Below are 27,884 nucleotides of genomic sequence, written 5' to 3'. Positions count from 1 at the left end.
TGGGTTCTGAAAGGTTACGTTTTCATTTCAGCATCAGAAAACTCTGTGTCAAGTGCATAGGATATATTATTTTGGCTTTTAAGACGAAACCCCAGAAGACAAATAAACCCTCAGAGTTCTTTTTTCTTTTGGTGCAGGTTAGAAAGGAAGAATCCCCGTGAGCAGATTACTCCATGGGTTTCCACTCTTAAGATTTCTTACATGCTTCTTCAAAACACCCAGATAATATCAAAGATAAGGATGAGCTATATGAACTCCAGGTAGAATCTGGTATGGCTGTTCCTACACTGGCAACCCACTAAATATGGTTGGATCGAGTAGGCGTCTCACAGTGCCACCTTAGTAGTAGATCTGGATCATGCAAACTATGTTCCTGTTTTCAGAGGTGTGACAAACATTTTCATTCCTAAACACAAATTAAAACAAAGACAAACAGCAAGAACATTGCAAGCTGCCTTCTTTGCATTTTGGAGAGTTTGTGTTTGCCATGGCTACTGAACAACAGGTCCCTCCAAGCTGCCCTCTGGTAATTATTGGATCTGTTATCTTATGGACCAGGGGCCAGTTGTCTGTTTAGCCCAGCTGACTTTCTTCAACAGAAAATCGGAAAAAAAGAAAAAGGTCTGGCAACACAGAGATGCAGAAGGAAAAATGGAAGACAGAACACTATAGCTCATGCACTCCAAGGATCACGTGTGCTTGTTTGCAAGCAATATGGAACACATTTTTTTCCCTAGGGGCACTAGATCTCCCAGGCAGGAGAAGCTCAGAAAATACAACCTTCCATGCTGCAGAATGCTTTATAACACCTGTCCTCTAGCCACTGGTGTGCCCTTCTGGTCCTCTTCACCATCACTTTTTCAATCCGCATTGTCATCTTCCACCACAACTGACAAGCATAGCCATTGAAATCACCAGCAGCCTCTCTACTGACCATTGCAAGATCATCTGTCTCGATACTCTCATCCATCTCGATACCTTCATCTATCTCAGGGATTTACAGTTCACTTTAAATCATAGTGCAGCAGTTCTGACAGCTGCTAAGAGCTCTCTCTGACTAGGGGGTACTCAGCAACAAGAAAGATAACAGTGCCTTTATATTTATATGCTTCTGTGGCATTCATAACCATGAGGGAAATCCTTGCCTGCCTGGTTACAAAGTCTTTAGGATGGTAGCGTGAGCTCGGATTTGTCCTGCAGTCCAGAAAGAGCTCTACTCTCAGAAAGGGCAATCCATTACCTCCAGTTTAGTTGAAATCCCACATGTCTAGAAGAATGTTCCAGTGAAACAGATCTGTTTTGAGTTAGGTATTAGCCAGATCAGGCTTTACATATCCTTGAGGCTCACTCTGAAAGTTTTGCACAGCACAGTACATTGAGATGTGTACTCTGACTTGGTTTCCAAAGAACAGCAGAGCTCCTCAGGGGGCAGGACAGGGAAGGACAGCAGTAGGTAGAACTAGAAACTCTACTTTCCAGCTCTCAGAACCTTCCCTGTGCTCTGTCAAGCCCTGAAGCCAAACTTGCAAGACCTCTGCTATTGACCGGACTTCTTATCAGCACAGATCCCTGTTCAGGATAAGGAGTGCAATGGTTTTGTAGTATACACAGATACCCACCGAGGACTAGACTGAGACAGAACTCTTTGTGAGCTAGACCATAAAACCAACCAACCAAGCTCTGCTAAAGAAAAAAACCTTGGAAAAAACTTGTCATGCTTTGAAAAAATCTGAAGCCTACATTCCTCATCATGAGCTTAAGTGACCTTCTGCATCACATTTGACTTTTTTCCCAAATTAAAAAAAGAAAATTAAACAAATAAACCAAAAATAAACCTCAAGAGGAAAGTAATTGAACACTTGGCATTTAAAAGGAGTGAGTGGCCTTCTGGTTTTCTATCAGTCAGATACATGTAGGCATAGGGCTGGGGGTTTTTTCCTACCCTGAACTCTCTATTGAGAACATAACTATTACTGTAATGACTCAGAGCTTTGGAAAAAAAAGTCTGCTGCTGACAAACACTAATATTAATCTGAAAGAAAGTGGGTGAAAGAATGTAACGTGTGACTGAAGAAGTGTAGGCAAGGTGATTATTAGAGAGTTGTTTCCTGAGGGATACATTCAGAATAAAGGAAGAATACAAAAGTTTAAGCCACTAAGCTATGAAGAATAGGGGGTTTTGAAATTATAATTATCAGTCTTGTGCTTAAATATATTAAAAAGAGAGGATTGCTAGCAAAATTAGGACACAAATATGTTCTCTATTGCTTATTTGTAATGCAAGACAAATATTATGATGCACACAACATACAATAAACCACAAAAATATTCAAATGAGGGTTACAGACATTTTACAGTGATAGAGACTAACATTGCTTTCAGAAGTTTCTAAAATTTTGTACAACTCCATCATGGGGTCCTCAGGCTGAAACCGCTTAAGAATTTTAGGAGAATTGTCCAGAAGAGACACTCCCAGTGAAGAGGTATTTATTTTCAATGTTTCTGCCATAAAAAAAAAAATATCAATATCCAGAAACAATGAAGAAAGCATCAAGGTAGCCCTGGCTCTTGGAATCAGTGGAAGGTTTGGTATTTGCTTTCATAGCATCAGGGTCACGTTGTTATTTAGCTCCACAGCAAGAACTGCATGGATTCCAGTGCAGGAGAGGTGACCTTGAAAAGAGGCAGCTCCAGCATCCTGTGCCATGAACAAGTTCGAGAAGTTGCTAGTTGAGAAAAATCTTAAAAGTGCTGTCGTGGAGAACAAAGGTTATCTGTCCTGCATAGAAGAAGTCTATTCTAAGATGATATATGGCAGTTTGATACACATTCATCTGAGGGAGCAGAGGCTGAAGTCGTAATTATATGATAAATATATTAGAGAAGAGAGATTTTGGAAGAGCACATATCTTAAAACCAACCCTTCAGTCACATTTCTTCTACATTAACAGATGTTCATTATCATCCTCAATTACATGACCAGATTTTGGTTTTTTCCTATTAAAAACTGTGCAGGAATTGAAGAAGAGGAACTTTCCCTAATTCATTCCCACAGGTGACTTAGTGGAAGTAGAGAAATGCAGAGCTATCTGTGGCAGGGGAAGTGGGTGAAACGAGTGAAATAGATGTTTTGGGTAAGCCTTCCTCCACTGCCCCACGAGCACGCAGCAGTTGTGGAGGTGGAGGCATCCCTTTCAGCTTCCTACTCACTTTTCAAGGAGTTCCGGCAAAAGAACTTTAAAAGGATTCAAAGTGGCAGCTGGAAGCAAAGACAGACAACAAAATCATCCTTCCTCTGTGCCTTCCTGGGACTGAGCAGTCACCAGAGCTTGAGCTATGCCCATGCAAGCAACAGTGCAATTGGCCAAAGATGTAATAGGGAATGCCTTTAATTTGCACTAACGCAGGTACCAACGATCTCAGTCTTAACCTTCATTGAAAAAGGGGAATACCAGCACAGGGAAACTGGAAACAAATGTCTGCTTACAGACCCCTGATAGCCTTTGAGAAATTGCACTGGTAGCAGATCATTCCTAGATCTGGTTTCAGTTGGCTGCTCGTTTAAACAGGATAAACAATCTAAAGTAACTAGGCAACTGGACATAAATACAGTAACGTGATTACATTTGATAAAAATCTAGGAATTGCAGTCTGGTTAGAAGAAAATCAAATTACTTCTTGCCAACTGACTTTATATAAGGCAAAGACATAACTATGGAGTATTAATGAAGTTACAAGGTGTAGTCCTTGAATAACATGATGAGATTTAATATTCATAGGGCACTGTGCATACATAGATAAATAATGCATATGAATGCCAGTCTGAATAATTTACATAAAAATCAGTCTCCTTTCCTGTTTCGACACTGTGCTATCCTCCGAAAACTGCATCAACTTTTGATACAGTGTTGAAAAGTATTTGGCCTATGGGTTTTATGATTAACTTCCCTAGGAAGATGGATCAACAATGAGAGCTTCAGGAAAAACATCCATCTGTCTTATGTTTCCTACCCTGTGTTGCTCTGGAGCTACTGAGGAGCCACATCTTTTGCAGTGAGAATATTTATAGGACTTGTAAAGAAAAAGGTGAGCATAGTTGTCAAAATCATCCAGATACCTTGAGTATTCCTGGACAATATGACTGTACCTCCTTACTGGAATTATTATATGGAATATATATTATATGGAAAGGTTTGCATGCACCTTTAATGTAGTTTGGACACAGGTTTTTTTATGTGCACAAGTCGGATTTTTTGTGCATTTCAAATGTGTAAGTATGTACAACTACATACTGCTGTGCTTTCTGTACTTTTTTGAAGAATTTGATCCTGCAGGTCTACGCCATGTCAAAAATGACAAGCAAGATAACAAGCCAGAAGAACCTAATTCTGTCTTAATGATAGTGAGACTGTAGAGCTGTCAAGTTACTTCTGCCTGGTAGCAAAAGTATGGGCTAAAAGAGGAATATGTATTGCAGCTACGTGTTGCATTAGCATGATGGGGGCTACACTAGTTCTCCTGTCTCCTCAGACATGCCTGCTTTCTGCCCACATCCTCCTCCTTTTTCACCATACACTGCAGGCTCAGGAGAGTACTTCAAACTCTTCATGTTGTTCATGATTTCAAAGAATTTCTGCTTGCCTTTGAGCAAAACCTCTTTGCACCTTCAGTAGGAATTCATAGGATTAACACCAAATTTGCATTCCACCATGGAACAGCTAATGCAGATCCTCACCTCCAGTTTCCTCAGCCTGATGGATGATCAGGTCTTTTAAAAGAACACCAGAGTGGAGACAGTTTCTAAAAATCATCAGCCAAGGACAGGTCCAGTGTTTTATGTGGGTTGCACTTATTTTCAGTCAACCCTGTTGAGAAGAAAAGTTGTTGGTTTTTTGTTTTTGTTTTTTTGTTTGGTTTTCTTTTGGTTGCTCAGGTTTTACTAATTGTTAGAGGCACTACAGTCACATTAGTGAGGTGCATCCCCATGAACTGACAGAACAACGTGTACAGGCAGACTGCAAATAATTGCCCTGACAAATGACATTTCACAGTCTATGGGTGGTCCTCTCAAAATAACATTCAGTGTTTGCTCAGTGCCCCCCAGGCTGATAAGTAATTTTAATAAAACACTGTCTTCCAGAGAGTGAAGAAAAAAGGCATTTGTGGCACAGCCTAGAAGTTAGATTTTTTTTAAAAAAAATTCATTTCACAGGTGCTTGTTTAAAAATTACTGAAAAAAATCAATGTAAAGTCCAGTGGACTCCAATGGAATTTAGACTAGACTCAGTAAATACAGTGCCTGAGTTTTATTCCTTACGGGGCAGATCCTTCTTTTATGGACTGCCTTCAGAAACACAGAAAATTATAAGCTTAAGCCTCTTGATTTGCATATTGTGTAGTAGTCATTTCTGAACCATTTACATTTTTTAGTTAGCACAACCAGCAGTTTTCCCTTGTGTGGTGCACATACCATCCACACAAAATTTCCAGGGACTGAATGCCAGCAGACTACACAGCCAGCATCCTACACTGGTCATGATTGGCATGAATGATGGTTTTGACATTGGACGGCTTCAGGCTTACATCACATACTGAGATACACTACTCGTACATCTTAGTTTATTGATGTGATTGCATGGGAGCTCATAGCAGAACTGTAAATCCAGGGCTCGCTTTCCGTTGTTTTCCAATATTGTAGTGATTTGACCCTGGCTGAATGCCAGGTGCCCTCCGAAACTGTTCTATCACTTCCCTCTTCAACCAGACAGGGGACAGAAAATATAACAAAAGGTTTGTGGGTTGAGATAAGGACAGGGAGATCGCTCAGCAATTACCATCACGGGCAGAACAGACTTCGCTTGGGGAAAGTTAGTTTAATTTATTACCATTCAAATCAGAAACACACTTTCCCCCCACCCCTCCCTTCTTCCTGAGCTTAACTTAATTCACGATTTCTCTACCTCCTCCCCCTGAGTGGTGCAGGGAAATGGAGAATGGTGGTTACGGTCAGTTCATCCCTCGTTTCTGCTGCTGCTTCCTCCTCACCCCTGGCCCTGCCCTGGCGTGGGTCCCCCCCGGGAGACAGCCCCCCCGCCCTGCTCCGAGGTGAGCCCTTCCCAGGGGCTGCAGCCCTTCCCCCCCTGCCCCGGCGGGGGTCCCGCAGCCCCTCAGGCCCAGCCGGCCCCAGGGGGTCCCCGCGGGGTCCCCAGCCCTGCCAGCAGCCCTGCTCCCGCCTGGGCTCCTCTGCCCACGGGGCCACCAGCCCTGCCAGGAGCTGCCCCAGCGCCGCTGCCCACGGGTCACAGCCCCCTGCGGGCACCCCCTGCTCCGGCGTGGGGTCCCCACGGGCTGCGGGGGGGGATCTGCTCCCCCGGGGGCTCCCCGGGCTGGGGGCACAGCCTGCCCAGCCAGGGGCTTCACCGCGGGCTGCCGGGGAACCTCTGCTCCAGCGCCTGGAGCCCCCCTGCCTCCTCCTGCCCTGGCCTGGGGGGCTGCAGGGCGGTCGCTCTCACAGTCTCACTCCTCTCTCCCACTGGCACAGATTTTTGGATTTTTTTTCCTTCTTAACATGCTGTCCCAGAGGCGCTACCACCATCACTGATGGGCTCAGCCTTGGCCAGCGGTGGGTCCATCTGGGAGCCGGCTGGCACTGGCTCCATTGCACACGGGGGAAGCTTCTGGCAGCTCCTCACAGAAGCCACCCCTGTAGCCCCCCATGCAACCAAAACCTTGCCACAAAAAGCCACTACAAATATTCAAGCCAAGTGAATGTTAAAGTGAGCAAATAGAAGAGCCCGGCCTGACAACCAGGTCTCACCAGTTCTGTTGTCATTGGGGTGGGCACAGCAATAATTGCAGGACGTGTTTCTTCTTGGGTTACTGCTGCAGCAGATTCACAGATACTGCTCGGGAGGCGGGGTTGTGGTGATAACTCCCATGTTGCACAACAGAAGGAAATGTGAAGCTCAGAGCAGCTGCGGAATTACAGCCCTGGAGCTACAAAGATGTGTATTTAGTAGAGGCCAGTGTCTCCACAGGGAGGTGAAGGTGATGCCTGGCCTGTTAATGTAAGCCCAATGCATTTTTTTGAGAAATATGACTTTAATATTTCCCCCTACCCTATAAAAGTCTCCCAGGGTAATAATAACAATAAAAACCCCTCCCCTCAACGTTTTCTTTTTAAACACATCAAGCATCAGAAAAGCTGTCATTTCAGACCAACTTCTGCCCATCCCTATGGCAACTAATGGAAGCATTTAATACTATATATACAAAATGTAATTTGCTCCCCCGCCATCTCTAGTTATACTCTTCTTTTTATGCTAAAATTGCTTCATGACGCCTACAATGTTTGGAAAATGCTTCTGAAGTGACATGCATCAGAGGTTCAACGTCACTGAAAAAAAGTTCAAGTGACCAATTAAAAAATATTGATTTTGAAAAAGCCGTTGAGGAAATCAGCAAAGGCCCAAAGTATCTTTTCTGAATGGTCATATTTGTAGTCTTGGAATGCCCAGTATTGAAGCTAACAATGTCTTCAGAAAAGAAGGTGGAAGAAAGAAACTAGGCACTGATGATCAAACCAGCAGAAATAGCGGTATTTAATATATTTGCAGGCTTCAGTCAATGGCCTCTGTCGTAAAAAGAACTTCAAAAGCTACGAGACAGTCTCTGGAAATCCCTCCCCTGCCTCACCCCTTATAGCTTGAGAAGTCACTTAAAGTCAGCTTGAACTTGGGGCTTAAACTATTAAAATAAAAATAATGAGAAGATAAAAGTAGTATGGATTTTTTTAATCTCCTTTTCAGAAGGGAGATATGTAGATTATTCATGGCTTACAGCTCTGTGTTACGAAGCTTCTGTAACAGAGAACACACAGTTGTTACTGTTTGGCTGTCCAGATCACCTGCCTTGGTGTTCTCCATTCCTTACACCTTTTATCTATACATGTCTCAAACCAAGCTGAGTACCATGTAGTACAAAGCATTATTAAATACAAGCATACTAGGAAATAAGTTGTTTCACTTACTCCCTTTGTAATGGTCAAACATACACAAAAAGCATCTCAGTTTCAAGTAGGCCAGATTTAAAGAAATATACAAAGATCTTTTGTAGTATGTAAACATATAAATCCACATATATATTTTTACGTATATATATATACACATACAGAAACTAAACAAGCAAGAGGAGAGCTGTGTGACAATACAACACCTCTGTCATTGTTATAACAGTAGAAGAAGCTCCCAGGTTATCAGAACGTCTCCCAGGGATCTCAAGTAGGGATTTCAAGTGTGAAAGGGATCCACTTCACTAAACTCAAGAGACGAGCAGCTCTGCCATTTATTAGAGTACGGGGCTCTGCAAACAAGAGGTCTTGTAACGATCACCAGTCAGCACGGACAGGTATCACCTACAATCTAGGCCGAGTAGCTTTATAGCAGGCTTAGAGAAAATATGAAAAGTTAATCAGAATTTTGTGCTTCTTAGAGTTTCCTGGCATGGGCAAGAAAGACAGAAGTAGCAACTAACTTAGGGGAGTGTTTTTTACAGTATTTCTTTTGGAGTGTACAAAGGAAACTCAGCTTCTGCAGCGGAGGTAAGTGGGCACAGCACCATTACAATCATGACTGAAGCCAGACAGTGCCAGCTGCTTCCTCTAAATCATTTCTCACACCTTCCTTGTGCTAGTCCTCTAGCAGGCGTAAACCATTGGCAAGTACCTATACCCTCCCAACATGGTTCAACGAGGTGAAGGTCTACCCAGGTATATTTCCATCAAAGGAACCACATAGATGATATTTCAGGGATGCAACTTGCAAAGGTGTGGTCAATTCCTCCTAACTTCAGTTTTCTATCTGAATTACAAGTGGTAGATGGAAATAGCAACGTGCCGAAAAGGAGAAAGGAGTAGGGCAGAGTCTGGAGGAAGGAGGAAACAGTTGCTGTATGGGGTGAATATTGCAGCATGCTATAAACCAGCTGTCTGTAACCCTGTGATATGGGGCGTTTCACATATTTCTTGTTTGTGTAGGTGCAGGAATACAAGCAGCTCAGTCCAAGCTGTGTAATGAATGCAGATAAAACCAGTCTCTGTTTAAATCCGGTCCTAAACTGAAATTCACTGACTGTGGCAAGAATTTGGTATTCAGGATGGTTTAGTGCTGGGATGAAAAGGGCCTCTGCCAGCAAGACATGAAGGAAACATACTTCGTCACAGAGTTCTGTGAACAACTTCCACAAAACCATCCAACAACAAATTTCTCATCAGGGCTGGACCAGGAGAACAACTGGAGCTCAAACTGGGCCACCACCACCCCTCCTGCTCCAGGTTCTGACCCCTGAGGAGGTACTTTGTATGTAGTCAGTAGCCAACCAGAACCAATTACCCCAGAGGTTACTTCAGAGTAAATACTGTCTTGCTTTCCTAGCTGCTTTTATGAAGAGCCTGCAGAAATGAGCTCTAGGGTAAGATTCCTCCTTTTCCCCTCCTTCAAAAGTTTGTCCCTGTGGTGGCTCAACATCCATGGCCCACAGGGAGACTTTGGTGGATCTCATAACAAATGAGGGTGAGTTGTCTGGCTGTAGAAATAAGGGAGAATGTGCTGTACTTGGTTTGGCTTAAAAACAGGATATGGTGTATGACTAAATTAAAGTGTCCCTAACCGAAGGGACTGGTTGGACACTATCTATGGCAGCTCTCTGTTGTGTGACAGGCTCCTTTAGCCAAATGCTGGCGCTGCTGAAATCAATCTGTGTTTTATACCTGTCTTCTGCAAGCCCAATGATTGACCCCATGTGAATAGTGCATATTGGCAGACATTAACATTTTTTAGTTACATGAACTTTCACTCCTAGGCTGTAATTTCCCTTTCAATGCCTAAAGCCTGTGAGAAAATGCAATTTGCTGGAAACAATTGTAAAAGCCTGAGGAGGTGAGGACTGGAAAACACAAATAGTATGTGTTTAATAAGAGAGAGAGGTAGCATGCTCTCCAGGAAAAGGATTACTGGAGAAGGAAAAAGACGTTGAAGGCAGTACTTAATGCAGAGCTGCAGTCTAAATGACAAACAGCATAGTGGGATAGATCAATAAAAGGATAGCAAATGACAATAACAGCACAGATTCACAGAAATACAAGACAGAAGGGGACCTCAAGAAATTATCTAATACCTGCACACTGAGGCAAGTACCTCACCAAGCTCATTCTTCACTGATGTTTCTCTAACCTACACTTTAAAACCTCGCTGGAAAGACAGAGCAACCTCCCTGGTGGGCCTTTCTAGTGTTACAATACCCTTAGGGTTATAATTTCTTTTCTTAAAATCTCCCAATTCCTCTGCTGCAAATTGAACTTCCCCCCCCTGCTTTTCCTCTGGTGCATATCATGAATAATTGAGCAAGGTGGTGTAACTAGAATGTCTCTCATAGAAATAATGTATTCACTTACTTTGCTGAAGGGAGAATTGTAGTCCTCTGTAGGTGACTGGAAAGCCACCGTGATATTCTGAAATGTGAGAACCTTTGAAGAACAGAGTTGATAATTTTCTTCTTAATGAAGAAACACATTTGAGATGCTTGCAATAAATATTTGTCTAGCTTCTCAAGCATTCTGCTCTTCAAGCTCTGTCTTCTGCAAAGGTTTTCTACTGAGTTTTGTCACCTCAGAAAAGGATTCTGTTTACTTAATTTATTTAATAATCCATTGGACTTCCCAATTATCTGGAGAATTGTGACAAAGCCACATATTGTCATTATTGGTTAAAAAAAGCACCTATTTGTCATTACTATTCCAATAAGATGGCCTTCCATTTTCATATCCATGACTTCTTTAGTCTTAAAACTCATGTGTATTTCTGTAATAAATAATTTCTTGTCATGTAGTTACAGACTTCTCGCCATCTTCTCTCTTGGAGGATGTCTATCAGTATCACTTTGATTTGTTCCTTTAAGTTATACTGACCAACTGAAGCTGGGCTAGGGCACTGGTGAGTCTGAGATTCAGCAGCTGACTCCAAAAGAACAAGATGGCTCAGAGATGACAGGCAATCACAGGGTAAGACCCACTCTTCCCCCCTAGAAAAAAAAGAGTAATTTATTCCAGAGTAGTCACGACCATGGATATTCAGATTGGACTGGCTAATAAATACTCTGAGGAGGATAAAAGCTGAAACTTGGCAAGGGAAGAGCAGAGTGGCTTGAGCTACCCCCTTGCAAGGCACCAGCAAACGCTGCTGCTCCCAAGAGCAGCCACCGCAAGCCCCGCGGGTGCTGGGTCTCTTCTGCTGCAGAACCTGCGCTTGCATCTCCACTGCTGCTGGGGGAACTGGAGGGGCTGGGGCAGCAACTGCTGCTTCTGGGAGGGACTGAAACTCCCTGACAATAGCTGCTTGGCAAAGTAAACAGCCAAACCAGGACTCTGGCAAAGAGCCCTGTAGCCACTGCTGTTGTAATGCTCCCTTCCTCCCCAGCAGCCTGCGTCGCTGTGCAGCTCTGCCTTGCCTAAACCTAGAGCTGCCGTGAGGAGCCCACTCATGACCTGAGGATGAAAAGATCATATATCCGATACGTAATTAGCCAATGGATTCCTTCTACTGTGATTAGAAGGGACAGCTCCATCCCGCCTGCATTTTGTTCCTCAAATGGTTGCGGATCTGGATTTTGCTGAAGATTTAGCTAAGCCCTATGAATGTCTGCTTTAAACAATCTTCAGGAAATAAATCATTCACAATTTGCATTATGCCACTACTATTCTTCTTCTTCATAATTTGCCTTTCTGAGTCCCTAATGCCTGTAGTCATAGCTCAAAAGTCCCACTGTGGCAGCCAACGAAGAAATAATCCCTGCCTGAAAGGATTTACCATATAAATATTTTCTCACTGAAATAAGCAGCAAAAGCTGCCGGAAAAAGGGCCTCCTTGCTCCTTGAAAGAAAACAGGGGAATAACAAAGCAAGCACAAGGAGGGGACAGACCATTGTTACCATCAGTGGGACACCAGGGCAGGCCTGCTGTGTCTTGCCATTGCTTTAACTCACAGGCACAATACACAAGTCCTTCCTACATTTCACTGAGGAGGTATAACCACACCATTACTTCTTCCTTAGGTGACCATGTGCAATTTCCCCCCCTTCCCAAGACTTCCTTCATTGCTGCTGCTCTTGGGGGATTCTTCTTTTTTTTTTTCTGCCACACATTTTGTCCTTTCTGCAAATTTTCAGTTTCTATTACTCCTCCATGCACAAAGACTCAACCATGTGAGACTGAGGATACTAATTTTTGATGATAAGAAGTGGCAAAAATATACATCAAGCTGAAGGCAAGCAGCATGAACAGCAGAGAAAGCAATTTCCTCCAGGACATAGCTGTTCCAGCTCCAGCACACAGAGCGGCACCCCAGTTACAGGCAGGACATTGCCTTTCACGTCTTGATCTCTGCCATACATCAGCTCCTGCTTTAGAGCAGGGGTTGGCAGCCATGACGTGGGTGCCAGGCAGGGTGTCTGAAAAGATGCTACAAAGGGAGCAGTGGCACCAAGAGACACATCATTAGGAGGCAGCCATCGTCAGCTTCTGGCTCCCAAACTAGATGCTGTTGATGCGCTACACAGCATTTAAGTGTCTTGCGTTTCCACTAACATGTACACAATCTAACTTGGGAAAGTAAAATAGAAGCTAGACAATTCTGTTTGATTGATGTCTTGGAAGTCACTAGATAAGGCTGTGAAATATCGGAAGAGATCCTGAAATACAGATTCAAGTAACTAATTGGAGAGGTGTGGCCCCTAGGAACTGGGTAGGATGGAGAGACCATTCACAAAATATATAAAGCAGAGCAGCTCCCATGGAGTACATACATACACAGAGATGCACACACATATAGAAAAGTCTGTAAAATAAATTTACATGGTACGTTAAAACTGTTCTCCTTTCTGCAGTTTGTTGCATCTTCAGTGGATGTAGACCCCTGTGAAATGGTGAAATAGCTGCCCTGGCACACATGGACTTGCTAAAGCTGCAGAAGTATGCTTTTTACCCAGCTAGCTTAGGAAAAAAGTACTCTTCTTCTCTAGTCATTCTCTGGCAAAGTGCAGTATATCTAATTTTGTTAGATTCCAAAATGCACTATGCACCAAAGTACTTGTAGGTGTAAAGTAGAATGTCAAGGATGAGTCAAAGATTAATACCTAAATTATAGAGTGTGAAATGGGAATTACAGTCTTAAATATCACGTTAAGAACTAGGAAGTATTTACCTAGCCTAAAGCACTACTTGGATTGTAATAGGCAAAATGCTATTCCCTTTATTTAAAGGGAATTCTTTAATAGTCCTAGGCTTGGGCAGGAGTACTGCATAGGATGGAGTGGCAATTGGATGATAGATTTGCACAAACTTCAGCAGAACTCTTATTCAGTACAGCACTCAAGTATAAGGCTGTGCTTCAGTCCTGTCTACTTCCACTGTTCCGCAGAGCAGGGATGAATTTAAGACTGTACTTAGGTGCTTAGAATAATAGATGCTTGACTAGTTTATTTCCTTCAAATATATTGCTTTTTCCATTATTGCACTGTAAGATTGTCAGGCAAGTTTTCTGCTTTCACCAATCTCCCCCTTCAGTTACCTCATTGTCCTGTTTTTCATCCATCCTTACATCCTTGCTTTCTTAACAAAAAAAGAAAAAGAAAAGAAAAAAAAAAAAGAAAAACAAACTTGGCTACCTTAGCAGTAGTCTTAACAAAACGAAAAAATCTATGTGATACTGTCAGTGCTTCCTGTTTCTTATTGTCACCTTTTGCCTCTTATATTTAATTGTCAACTCTTGTGGCTGGTCCACTTTTTTTCCTGTGTGCGTACAGCCCTATAAACATGGAGCTTTTAAGTGCTCTTTTAAAAAAGGAAAAAAAAAACCAAACCCAAAAGACCATAAAAGATTAGAGTTTTAATCAGCTTGTTAATTTTTCACTATCATTGATGTAATGATGTAAACGTCTGAGGATTTTTTATCTTTTTTTAAAACAAACCTGAAGAAAGAATAATGATACCTTATTTAATTCATAGGCTAACACATGGAAGTGATTCCAGCAATGCTCCGAAACAAGTTTCAGCTGCTTCCCGGAGCTTTACCAACTAACTTCTGATTTAGTAATCGGTGTGCAGCAAGTCCAGTGCTGCTCAAACCACATGCTCCAGCAACTGATACTTTGCACTGCTCATTAGCTGCTGACGAATAGGGTACAAAAATAAAACTTTGGGAAGCAGACTTAAATAGACTTGTGAATTGGCTAGAGAACCCTGCCAAAAAGTGATTTTATTTTTATTATAAAGGAAGGGAGGTTAATCAGTGAAATAATTCCAGAAACCAGAATTTTTAAAAACTTGCATTTCTATCAGTTAAAAATATTGAATAGCTACACACACATGCTTATTTTTAGTAGAATCAATTAAATATCACTTCAGCTCAGACTCACTGTACTTCAAAGTATCCTTTTCGTATTTTAGCTTCTTCAACAAGTTTTAAGATGACTTTTGCTCTATGCTTTACTGTTCAGTCCTCTACTTAGCAGAGCACAATTGCTAAAGATGATAACCAGAAACAACAGAGATGAAAAATCTACAGGTAAGTTATTGTCCTTGTACTTCTCAGAAATCCCTGATAAAATCCGGACTACGTTTATGGAAGAAGGCCCAAGCTGTCCCTCAAACCAGTTTTCCTCTGTACTCTGTCTTGTTTTCCCTCTAGCTTTTTTTTGTATTTTGGAGACTCAGACACTTATTTTGCCGTCTCTTAAGGCAACTCACTTCATCTACTGTGTGGATGGGTCAGAGAAATAGCCCTCTATCTCTAGATACAGTTATACTGTCCAAATCTCTACTATAAAGACTGGAAAAATGACTTAAACTGAATTGGCACTTGGTACATGTAAATGAAATAGGGAAACTAAAGCTAGTTAAATGCCTGTAAGGATGCAGGCTGCTGCATTTTGAATATACTAAAATACAGAATAATTCTGAGAGACCTGGCAAAACAAGGTATCGCAACTCGAAAAACTTAAAGATATAAAAGTTTTCATCCTCAGTCCAAATATGTTTTGCTGAGCACTGGTCTGTGGTTTTGCTCATCAGCCTAGCGTATCTGTCCATCGCAGCGCTTGGTGCCGCGTACGATAGTCAGCCCTATAAAGCCTGGTAGAACTAACGCGATATTGCGGAACAGGATCACTGTGGTTCAGTAAATGGCAGCAGCAGACATGGCCACTTATTCAGTTTTGGGGATTCTGCTTCAAGCCTATGCCACACTCACCCATGAGCATCTCACAAAAAAGAGAATTCACAGTATAACATTTCTAGGAAATAATGAGGTGCCGCCTATATAATTAAAAAGATTATTTTTTTTTTGGTGCCTGTGCCGACTGTAAGCACGTAAATGGTATCAAAGCCTGTCAGCATCTTACTGAGGTGGCAACCCACGGAGAGACCTGAAGAAAATCAAGGTACTTAGGGTTTATTCAGGTGTTGCACTAAATGGTGGTAAGGGCCTCACTAATACAAACTATCATGTTGAAAGAGGGATTTTGCAAAATCTCTGGCTAATTTCAATTTTATTATTTTCAGATACAGGAAGGAGATTGAAAACAGCAAGAACATGGGCTTGAATCTAATGTTAGTAGTTCTATTTCAACAGCCACGCCAAGGGAAGTTTGCATTTCTGAAAGAGGTCAAAGTCACTAAAATAAAAATTTCAACCTGTGAGAAATTCTTGCATAAAAATTGACAGAAATTACTCATGCTGAAATTTTTCGAAATGGAGAGGGATGCTGTGAAATAATTAGGCTGATAAACTTTTTGTAAAATGGGACTTCTGGTAAGATTTGGAGCAAACAAAATAGATCGGAATCATAAAAAATGCCCTTAATAAAGGACCAGAGAGGAGACCTTTAGCCCTGTTCTTGTGTCTGTAAGTAGGAAACACAAGAGATCTCCCGAGCTAGTAGAACCGCAAGGGAATTCACATGCCCTTTCAGATACGGTGTCTCGCAGATACACAATGATTTATGTGAACGTAGGCAGCATTTTCCTGCACACGAACTGATTCCCCTCTTTAGGCAGGCCCCTAGGAGGACTCCAGTGAAGTAGCAATTCACTCTGCTTTTTGGCTTTAGCTATGACATGTAGGGAAATATGTTGTTCATCCACAGCTAGCATATTTGTAAGTGGGCCCTAGCATTTTAGTAATGCGGGGAAAAAACCCCAAACAAACCATAACTGGATTTTCAACATGAGAATTTTGTGTGACTGTGTAAGCCTCCTTCCTTCCTAACTCTAAAATATCAGGGTTGGCAAATTGGAACAAAACTTCAGACAAGTATTCAGAGTCATGTGGAAACCCATTTTGGCATTAAAAAAAACCGAGAACATATCTAACAGCCATTAGCAAAAGCTAGTCTCTGCTGGTAACTCTCAGTATATGTTTGGAGTAGTTAAATTAACCTTCAGGACAGGACTTCTGGACCTGACTTTTTAAGTACAAATCTTCAAGAACTGACTATCTTATCCCCCACTCCTTGTCCTGTTGCCCTTCTGCTTCCTTTTTAGCATGCTCTTATCAAGCCACCTGCTTCCAGTCTGCAATAAAAGGAGAGTTCCAGATGGGTAAGGGTCTGCTTCAGATGATTTGCCATGTTAAAAAGAAGAAGAAAGTGTTACTAGACTGTCTCTAGCAATGGAAAATTTTATTTCTTGGGCACAAATCAAAAGCATTATGAAGAGTATTAAAAAGGAAAAAAAACAATTTCCCAGGATCTCATATTCTGATGAAACAGAAACAAAGTTCAAAGAACGCTAGTTATGTATAACCTGAGAGAAAACAGCAATGAAAGCGTAAGGTAAAAGTGGATAAAGTCCATGTTAATCACAACAGAACCCTGGAAAAAAAGAAGTCTGTGGTTTAAGCACATCTGAGATATTGTATTTAGTTGTAGAAACTGATCTGTTACTGGAAAGCACTGTTGACTTGCTTCAGAATAACACAGCAGGACCAGAACCAGAGAATTATATGCATTTCACTTCCCTGACTCTGAGTTTGGGCTGCATACTGCTTAATTGCATTTTGGTCTGAAAAATGTATTAGTATCTGCAAACGTATTGCCATTTATAAAAGCCTCCTTTGCTTCTGTCATCAGCAAAATATGTTATCCATACTTTTTTGGTAACAGGTATTTTTGCTGCATAAAGGAAGCTGAGACACTATTCAAAACTTGTTCTTTTTTCCACTATGTCATGCTGGTCTATGACAGCTCTCAGCTTAATGTCCCTGTTTCGTAGGCTTCACCTTGATAACAGCAACGTGTGAGGGAGACGTATATCCAAGTGGTTTCCTTCAGACCTGTTACTGAAATAACTCATACCAAATGTTTGAAGTTTTGGGTAATTTTTTCAATATTTGCTACATTATTGTTATGGTAATGACTAAGAACATATTCAATCACTGCACTGTTTGACAAATACACCATCTTAAATTGAATGTTGCTTTTTTTTTTAATAAGATGTCATAAAGTACGCATACAGTGTCTCTATTACAAATATTACTGCAGAGCAACTCTTCTGGTTCTACCCTTCTTATTCTAAATTCTTGCTTAATATTACTGAGAAGCATCAACCCTTCTGCAAAGGCTGATTAGCATGCAGTGACTTGATACACGTGTTGGAAGGCAGAGCTAACTGAAATTTCCAGCATACCACTAGATTATGCATTTCTCTGTGCATGCAAAAAGACATACTTGTTCTCGTAACTCTGATACTTCTGTTGATACTTCTGTCAACATCTGTTCACAGAAGTGGCTATTGGCATGCACTCATCTGTGAATCACTATGCAAATATATGCAACTGCAGAGAAAGAAGTCCCTAGAAGATTTGAACAAACCCATTTCGTTTTCGCAGAGCTAAAATTTTGAGGTGACTGACAGGTCCATTGTCACAGCCCCTGTGGAAGCTGGTTGCCTGCTCTTTCCACTAATAAAGCAGGATATTATTTGAGCACAAGAAGCATTACGGTGAACACAGCAATTCTCAGTTCTGGTTTGCTTTGTTGCAGAACGGTAAGGTACGTCCTCGAGGGAACCAGGCCTGGACAATGAAGATGATATGAAGTGAAAGTGATATTGCCATTTACCAGAAAGGACAGATCCTCTATTGATAGACACCGTTCAGCACACTAAAGAAGAATCCTGTACAGACACCTTTAAGATCAATTGTCCCTTTATCCTCATGGAGACATGCAAAAGACAAATTGGCGTGGTCAGACTGTTGTTCTCTTGTTGTTAGTGGTGCTGGGCAGATGCTCATGATGAAGGCTCAACCAGAATAGTCCTGACTGAGGCAGATATTCTGCTCCTTACATGAAATACAATACTCTAATGTCTGTCTGATAGGTCTGGGCTAGACTGTTTAGAACAAGAGACATTATCAAAGGCATTTTTCTCAACAGTGACCTTCTCAGTCATTACCCCCTTCCTGCAGCCATTCCAGGAGCCATGCACTGACAGGCAAGTTTGAGGCTTTGTTATTCTATTCCCTCACTTGACATAGGAGGAGAAAGAACTGGTGTACTATATTCTGCAGCTACCTATCTCCAAGGATTTGGTAGCTCATGCAAGTACAGAGGCAAGAGGTCAACAGACACGTGAGTTTTACTATGTCTTCCTCCCCTTCACAGTGCATGCAGCATAAAGCACGGTATCTTTACCGTGACTGCAGCAGCTGAAGTGAAGAGGGACATTCTACAATTTAGTTTGAGATAGAGGGAGATGTGCTGAATCCAGTAATGCTCAGACTTCCATGCCCTAAAATGCTACGTGACAATTGCAGACAAAAGAGTGAGCAATTATCCTTAATCCCCACCTCTGCTAATTCTTCAAAACTTTTTTTTTTTCATTTAACACACTCTGCATACCTCAAAGTAACCTTTTCCCCTATCTCAAAACAAGTAAACAATTCTACTCCCTCTTAACTTTCGGAATAAATATTATTCTATGTGAAGGACCACTAGCACAGCTCCTAGCTTTTCTGCACCAATGTTAAAAGCTGTAAACACCCTGTTTAGAGATGCTGTTTGATAATGAGTCAGCTGCTTCTACACTGAATGTTGCACAATAAGCACAAGTAATCTTGCCCTCCGATCAAGCACTGCCAAACAGGGGGCTAAAGCAGTAGCTTAAGATACAGGCTTAAGCAAAGGCAGCCCCCACTTTCAAAAGCAGATTAAGCGTGTGACAGATGCTTTATGATAATTTATGAGTAGTGTATGGTGACCTGGTTTTTATGATGTATGACCTGATTGTATGACTATGTTGGTTTGATTTAATTAAAAGACACAGGCAAAGCCTGAAATACTTGGTAAATATCAGCTACCCACTGATAAACACCCCCAGGTCAATTTGGGATAAAATCTGAGTTCTCAGATGCGGAAAGCCTATTTCTGGGTTCCCACCAAGCTGCTACAATTTCTTTGGTCAGTTTGGAAACTAAAACAACTCCAGCAGCTATGCAAAGGGTCCACAAACAATATGCTAAAAAGCCAAGTAGATTGTCATAGAGGTTCAACTAGTGAAGGCTGAAGGGAACTTGTATCACCTTGTCCCCATGACATGCTGGGAGAAAAAAAAAAAAAAAAAAAGAAATCTTCTGGTAAGATAAAACACCTAAAGTCAATTTTCCCCAGTTGTTTTCCTCTTTTCCTCTCCATTGCTTATATTCTTTTAAGACCTTTGCATACTCAGGTTAAATTGTAGATGCCCACAATCTGGGCTTGAGGGACTCATGATGTGCCAGAGCCATTGGCTCTGAGGGTATGGATATCACACTGATCTGCAGCAAGTAAAGACACTAACCCTTGCGTGAAGGGGCTGAGCTCAGGGGCACCAGATGTAGCTAGCTCTAGTTGTTATAAATAGCAGCTTAAAGTTTCATGATTAAAATAATCTGTCCCTTATATATGGAAACTTTGAATGCATTCACACAACGTGAAAAAATCAACATGAGTCGATTTCCTTGCTGTTGATCTGTTATTGTAAAAGACTTGCCAATAGACTACCTGGGGGAACCTGCACGAGGGCAGGAAGGAGGGACATGGGGTTCCTCCAGTCTGCATCCACTCCTTCCCACTGGGAAGATGACATTCTGCTAGGGCATATCCTAACATTTGGACCTCCTGGTCACCCAGACAGGGTTTGACATCCCTCATAGCTGGGCTTCTGTGTGAAACAGCCCTATGCATGGGGCAGGCAAAGAAGAAAATTAAACACGTGCCCCGGTGCGTTCCTACTTGGTGTGCAGCTGGGAGGCAGGCTCAGGCTCACAACCCCGGAACTAGCCTGACTCTCATCGCAAGGAAGGCGGCAGTGGAGTACCTCATATTGCAGAGTTCCCAGCTGGTTCAATGGGGTCAGGATTTCCCCTGAGAACTCGGTATTTCTGCTATTGCTTCTTCTAGCTGACCTCATCACAAGGTACTTTTGCCTGCACAGTGATGCTCAGTCTCCCACAGTTAGCGAACATGTACCCTTTGTACATATCAGAAATCCGACCGCCAGCTTTATCCAGACTTCTGTGTTCATCACTGCATTAGTACGTGACAAATAGCTCCATTTAAACCTTTGCTCGCCATGCCATCACGGACTGATATCTTACTGCTGACACCGACACACTGCCTATCTTGCCGCTGCTCACCCGCGAGTTATCCGTTTGTGGGGGATAACCTCGCTGAGCCAGCATATACCCTGACATCTGAAGGATTATGGAGGGCAGTGGGTTATAGAGGTAAAGTGTTATTAATGTGTCCTGCGACATACAGATCATAGCTGGACAAAGTACTTGGCCGAAACATCAAATGAGAAAGATTCTATACAGACTTACAGAAATATGTTTTGGATCTGGGTCAGTTTTACCAGTGTCTGTTCTTTGAAACAGTTGTTGTTGGGCTGGGAGTGCATGACAAGCAAACCTGAAAAAGGAAAAATATTGTACTTTGACAATTTTGGTAGTGATGTATTTCGCTTTTCAAGCACAAAAAAACCTTTCCATTTAAAATTACTTTCAAAATGTATTTTAAAACTCTTCAGAAAGCCCAAATTGATAAAAACCCACATTCTTTCAGACCAATCAAGACAATTATTTACCACAAGTGATCCTTGTTAGTTCTTTATTCTGTGAATTTTTGTTTAAATATTCATTGGCTCAAATCAAAATGACTTCTTTATTTTCCTATGGCTGTCAGCAAATCATGAAACTCTTCTTCACATTCAGCTGTAATCCTGGACCGATTTAAAAGAATATTTAAACATGCCCTTAATTCTGAGACTAAGTTAAGTACCTTTTCAGGTTCTGCACTGAATAACCATGAATGCCAAGTACGCTGAACTGCTAAGCTTAGCAAGACCTCCTCAAGCCTCCTTTCTCCTCTTCAGATTTTCTAAGTAGGATTTTTCTTCATTGCTCAGTGGAAAAATGGAATGACAGTGTTTTAGAAGTGGAGAAGAAATTTCATAAGTTCCAAAGATGCTGATCCTGACCTTTTGATCAGAGAGAAAAAATAAAGCAAGATCTACAAACCTTCCGTGTTTGGAAATAATGTGAGTTCTCTTGAGCACCCAGAGGGTTTTTCCCCTCCTGTCTTCCCAAACAGGTATTACTTGCTGATTTAAAGACACAGAAGCAAGGACTGAGTAAAAAAAACAACAGGAAGAATGTTAAGAGAAGGGATATTATTCTCACAGAAATCACCTGACCAATTAAATTACCATTATTCCCTCTTCCCCCTCCAGTTTTACTCTATACAAATATTGAAGCAATCAAATTCACACTGAAGTCCAGTTCTTCATTTTTCTGTAGTGCAAACACATTTTGCAACAGACTAGACCCCATTTCTACATACATATATTAAAAAACAAAAACCAAACACATTTCAATTAAAAAAATCCCAAACTCACCAACATTTCAAGCTGCTCACATTTTATACATACGCATACATTTCACACATCAGGGGAACAAGCAGGCAGAACCAACCACAAGCAGTTAAGTTAACAAACTCCTAGCACTCTTCCTTTGTTCAGCTCCCACCAATTTCTGCTGCTGGTGGGTGTAAGTCTTTTGAACTTCTTGAAAGCAACAAAGAGAAAACTGTAGATCAGTGCGTTTAACCACGTATTTTCCCGGGCTGCAGGCAAGAACAGCTCTTGACTAGAAAAGGTGCAATATGCATGCATCCAGGGACATGCTGGGGAGCAGCTCACAGCATTCCCTGGGGCTTTTGTCTTTATTCTGTATTTGTGTATCAGTTTCAATAGGACACCTGTATCCAGAGTATCCAAGTGCCTCAGCATCACTCAGTTGACTCTCCTCACCAGCAAGAGGAAAAATACCTTGAGCTTTGCTCACTGGGTTGAAAGCTGCGATGAGCTGGTGTGACCAAAGGGATGCTGGAGAGTGTGCCCACCCCTCCTCACGAGGGGAACTGCTCTCCGTAGCAAGCGTTGGTTGTATTCCTCCTACCCATCCTAGCTGCTAAATACCATCAAATACATCTCTTATTAACTTGTACGAGGCCATAGCTTCTCTAGCTAATGAAAAGCTGTTCTAATGCCTTGTACCAATATTGACAGACAGAGGCATAATGAAATATTTCTAAACTATTGCATGGCCAGAAAAAGAAAGGAAACTACTGTTGCTAAGACTGCAGTACAGAAGTTTTCCAATATTTAGGTAGTTAAAAGGAAAAAAAAAAGGGGGGGGGGGGTGGAAACGTAAGGAAATTTGAGGGAAGGAGTAGTAAACTCTAAGGAGGCCAGAGTCAAGAATCTGGAAATAGGTAAGACTCTTTAAAGGAGAGGACAATACAGAAATCTATTACTACCCGGCAAGATAGAAGAGAGCATTAACTCATATTTGCTGCTATTTGTAGACTCACTCCCATATGCAGCAATAAAATAGATGCTCACCTACCTCATTAAATCAGCTTCATGATGTACCCAAGAAACTCAACTCCTGCTTGCTCAGAAAAGGAGACATGAAATACCTGTCACACCTTTTCCTAACCCAAGATCAAGTTAGCAAACAAGGAAACTCTTCAGAAACCCTACCTGCCCTGCACCTATACCCAACTGGCTAAGGGCAACCCACCCTGACCAGGTGGAGACCATTGCCCCATCCATCCCTGGGGAATCAGCAGGGCTCCAGCTGCAGCTGGGCAGCCCCATTCAGGCTGGGCTCACCATGCCCCATGGCAGGAGAGAGCCTCCGGGAGGTTAGGGGCTGCTTAGAGGTCAACAAAGGAAAAAAAAAAAAACCCTGACACGTGCTGTACCCACAGCACGCGCCTTCCCGCTGCATCCCGAGGCTGCAGATGAGGTTTCCTCCAGCGAGGAAGAGCAGGGAGGTTTGTCCCTGCACCGCTCCCCGGGGACGGGCTGCGCTGCCAGCCTGCCTCTGACTCACTGTTGTGACATTTGCTATTAAAGCTTTGGTAGTTTGAAGATCAGCGGAACAAAGGCGTTTAAAAACCCTGTTATTTCACCTGTACGGTTGATTTTTAAATAACTGTGCTAATTCAAAAAGCCTCGTTGTTATTTACCGCAGCAGCTCCCCTGAATATACTGAACGTTGTTCCAAGTTATTGCAACCCTCCTTCTTAAAGTGGATTTAAGTCGTTATGGTCTATCACATAAATCCTTCTTAGTTTGTGGATTACTGACCTGATAGGCCCAAACAGCTCCATCTGCCCATTTAAATAGGCACAAATGCTGTGAGTGTTTATTTCTTTCAATCCTATTGTTTGCAAAGTGCTTTCTCCCTCTGTTCCTGCATGCGAGTGTTCGGTATTCACGGACAATTTATTGCCAAGTTCTTGTCTAAACTCTTAATTACAGGGCTTTCCAGGGCGATCTGCCCACATACAGCAGCATAAGCAAGCGTACTGCCACTTGACTTGGGAAATGAAGCTGTTGACTTAGAACCAACCCTTAGGAGTGATGTAAGAGTTGATAAACTGGGGGAACATCTGAAAGGGAAAAGAGACTCCGCTTTGAAATGAGGACTTGAATCCAGTCTTAGTTAATGAAGCTTTTAAAGCCATAGAGAAAGTTACTGTCAGGTACCTACTCCAAGTGTTTCTTATGAGTGATGCTAAGACTAAATGAATCTATCTAAATCGATGCTCTAAGGGACATTTTTTGAAATGAAAACAGGAATAAAATAGTTTATTACTTGTTGATAGGTGTCAAGGGTCAGGGTAAGAGTATGCAGAGAAAAACAGGCATTTTCTATGAGTCAGTATTTGTCGGTCAAATCATTTAGAATGACTGACTTAATCATCTTGACGTGTTGAGTCAATTTCTGATGGAAATAGTAAGGTTCCATAAAAAGGTTCTCTGTGCACCTGTTCTCCTGTGCCAGGGGTATTCCACACACATAGTTATTACTGTTAGGCAAGGTACTGAAAAGGCTGGAGAACAAATACTAAGACCGAAGTCTGCAACATTTGGCTGCCACCTCAGCCTGATGGATTTCATTGCTGGAGTTTTGTCCCCTTCCTGTGGGTGACCCTCTCCACTTGCCACTAGCCAGCCAGGCCAGGCAGAACGTGTGGATGGAGCTTCCCAGTATGTAGAAGGCCTTGCCTCTGACATGGCTGGCTTCTGTTTGCAACATGAGTCAGTGGAAAAGTGAAATTTTAGCAAGTCAGTCCTGAATAAAATTTTAAAATCTCAGAAAGTAAAAAAAAAAAAAAAAAAAAAGTTGCTGTGATAGCTTGTGCCTACATAAATAGAGATGTCTTAGGTCTGAGACTTGGGAGAGAGTGGTTTGTATCCTGCTTATACTTTTTTCAAGGTGCTTCATGTGTTTGATGCAGAACTAAATATAACTTATGTATGTACTGGAGACACGGTTGGTTTTTTCAGGGATGAGGAAACTCAGGGAAGTGGGAGGATATTCTTAGCAAGCTACATTTTTGGAAAAGAAATGTCAGGTGCCAGGACCTTCTCAAATCCAGAGCCAAGGCCGAACTGAGTGAAGCTGTTTAGTACATTTGGTCATACTGTTTCATACATGATGGTGTTAATCTAAGTATACTTGTGTGAATAGAAACACACACAGCCCAGTCCACTTACTGCTTTTTTTTCCCCCTTATGTAAGTGATTTTGTGCATTTCTTTAACTCATCTGCATCTCCTGACCCATTCTTAAGTCTTTGACTCTCTGTAGGATTTACCTACAATACCAGGAACAGACTAAAGCTTGCATGAAATATTTCTTCTTTGAAGTGAAAGTAATTAACGTTTTTCTAAAAATGTCCCACTTACAGCAGTTAAATTTATTGCATCCTAGGCGCTCACACTTCACTTTGGCAGCAAGAAATGTGGTGGCCTCTGAGGACAGTCCACCTAGCAGCTTTTAGGAGGGAGCAGCAGACTCCCTGGCTGAAACAATTTGAAATTTTGGCTTGTTATATAAATCCAACGCAAAAGTTTGAAGTATTTGTGAAACTTTCACTCCCCCTTTGGCACCAAACCGAACAGTTATTTTGGGGGATAAGCACATGTAATCCTGCCATGCTGGATACTCAGCCTAATGGAAAAAGAGAGTGATCCAGACATTCTGCTGCACCTTGGGCAACTGTTTTAGCAACACTTGTGAAATGCTGATATGCCTAAAGATATGGAAGACAGTGATAAAGAGCATCTCTGCAACATTAAAAATTAAAGCTTTGCTCTTTGAGATGTAAGCAGAACACTGCCTTGCATTCTGCAATATAGCATATCCATAAGCTTTAGGATGACGTCTAGAATTTCAAGTGAACATTAGTTTCCTTACTGTATAGTATTAAGTAGCATTTTTATTCTACAGAAATGGCAGCTGAGCATTTGATAGAGGAGCATCTAGGAAATGCGGGTATATAGATTTTATTTTTATATATATATATATATAATATATATGTATGTATATACACACACTAAACTTGCATGTAACCAGTTCTGGCCAGTCACCCTAGCTACCAACAGAACGTATTTAACCCTGAGATATTTCTGTGAAAAGTCAGTAAATTTGGCAGCATTATGTTTGTCCCAACTGCGTTTCATAGAGTTGCTGAGATGAAATTACCCAGAGCACTTTTGCAAGGGCTTTTTTTGCACACAAGCCCACCTCCACCAGGGGAAGGAAGCTGGGCACACTAAAGGGTGCTCAGCTCCATCACCCTGAATGAACGTGGGGCCAGAAGGGAACCTCTCAAATGCTCAGTTACTGCTCTACTGTTTCAGTCACCAGGAGGAGGGAGGAGGTTTTGGTACAGTACTAGAAGCTATTAATTTTATGAACTGTATTGATAACGTGGCTTACATTCCACTTGGCAACTAAATTAGTTTCTGAGTTTATATTCACAGTAATGAGGTTTATCTAGTTAGGCTATAAAATTGAACGTATTAATCAGGCACTAGCAAAGATGGGTTTTGAACAAGTTTTTTAGTTATTTTAATACTGAGGTCACTGTTTGAGTGATGACTTTAATATTGTCTTAAAAATCTGATGCAATGAATTATGGAGGCTGAGGGCACACAATCACTGCTGCAATACTTTAATAAAGCAGTCCACATTACACTGAAGGCATGTAAACTGACATGCTTCTGTAAAAGCCACTCTCCTGCCCCTTGGGTTTATAGGCTAATAAAAAGAACGGACATATTGTAGTTGATTATAAGCTTTTTGACCTTATATTTCAGGAGACTGAAATGTAAGGGATAAGACAGTACACATTTCTTCATAAGAAACTTTGGTTCTTACAGGGATTCACATATTCTTCTTAGAAAAAAGGGTATGAAAATTAATCGCTATATGTCAGTCTTTCATCATGAAACAGCAATGAAAATTCTGAAGGTTATCAAGTTATGAAGTTGATGGTTATAATCTCAAAGCATACCACTAAGTGGGAACATTACATAGTACAAGTCTCATTGCCACCTGGAACTCTTTTAAGCTATGCAGTAGTTATATCATTTAAAAGGGAAAGAATGATGAATGCTCAATTAATTGTAAAATCAAAGCCACTAAAACATCTGACTGTTTTAATATGCTCATATGAATGATCTTCATGGCTGCATTATTCATTTTAACATGGGCCAGTTCTCCTAAGATTTTGTTAAAAATTTCATCCTGAGGCAGGTGGGAAGGCCAAGGCCAGTCAGATGCATTGAAACCTGTGGGATGTTTGAATCTGAAAGCAATCACTTAGGTAAAAGGAATTTATAATCGGATGCAAAGAAAAGCTTGGACACAACCCAAGTGTAATCAAATTACTAAAACCAAAAACCACATGCAAAGATTAATGAGAGAAGTGACTGTGAAGAAGCACGGGGATGTTCAGGGGACTCTAGCCAGACTGGGAGGGGGTTTCATAGACTGGGATGGATCCTGCAGTGCCTGGCTGCAATGAACCTTGGCCGCAGTGGCAGTACACTGATGGGCTGCTGGCTGGGCACGTTTGGAAGCTTGGGATGCACACACTTTCTCAGTTCAGGGATCACTCTCCTCTTTTCTGTTGAATTTGGCTGCCAGCGTGGAGGAAGGCAACTCCTGGGCGGGGGCTGAAGGGTGCCACCCACCTCCTGCTCCTCCGTGCACTGCTGGAAAGGTACAAAAAACTGTGCAGGGTTGCAGCAGGGTTCCAAATCACAGAGCCAAAGGCATGCTCTGGCCTGATCTCTGCTTGTAGCCTGTGAGCAGAACATGATGCAGAACAAATCGTGCAAAGGAGTTTTAGCAGGAGGAGTTCAGCTGGCCTTGTACCTTCTTTCTGCCAGGCAGCTGCTGTGAGTGGTCCTAGGACAAAGCAATGAGTCT

The 27,884-nt window shown here is 41.9% G+C and overlaps 1 long non-coding RNA gene across 1 annotated transcript in view; it reads left to right on the top strand.

Moving 5' to 3' along the window:
* Positions 1-18,377, top strand: part of LOC130145375 (uncharacterized) — a 35,279-nt gene extending 16,902 nt beyond the window's left edge. The window contains exons 2-3 of the long non-coding RNA XR_008820506.1: positions 17,322-17,423; positions 18,092-18,377. This is a non-coding gene — a long non-coding RNA (uncharacterized LOC130145375). The remainder of the gene's footprint in view (positions 1-17,321; positions 17,424-18,091) is intronic.
* The last annotated feature ends 9,507 nt before the right edge of the window (positions 18,378-27,884 follow it).

The sequence above is a fragment of the Falco biarmicus genome, chromosome 3 (assembly GCF_023638135.1).
Source record: "Falco biarmicus isolate bFalBia1 chromosome 3, bFalBia1.pri, whole genome shotgun sequence".
NCBI classification, from domain to species: Eukaryota; Metazoa; Chordata; class Aves; order Falconiformes; family Falconidae; genus Falco; species Falco biarmicus.
The sequence above is the reverse complement of the archived record's forward strand: the minus strand, read 5'-3'. Positions and strand labels throughout refer to the sequence as shown.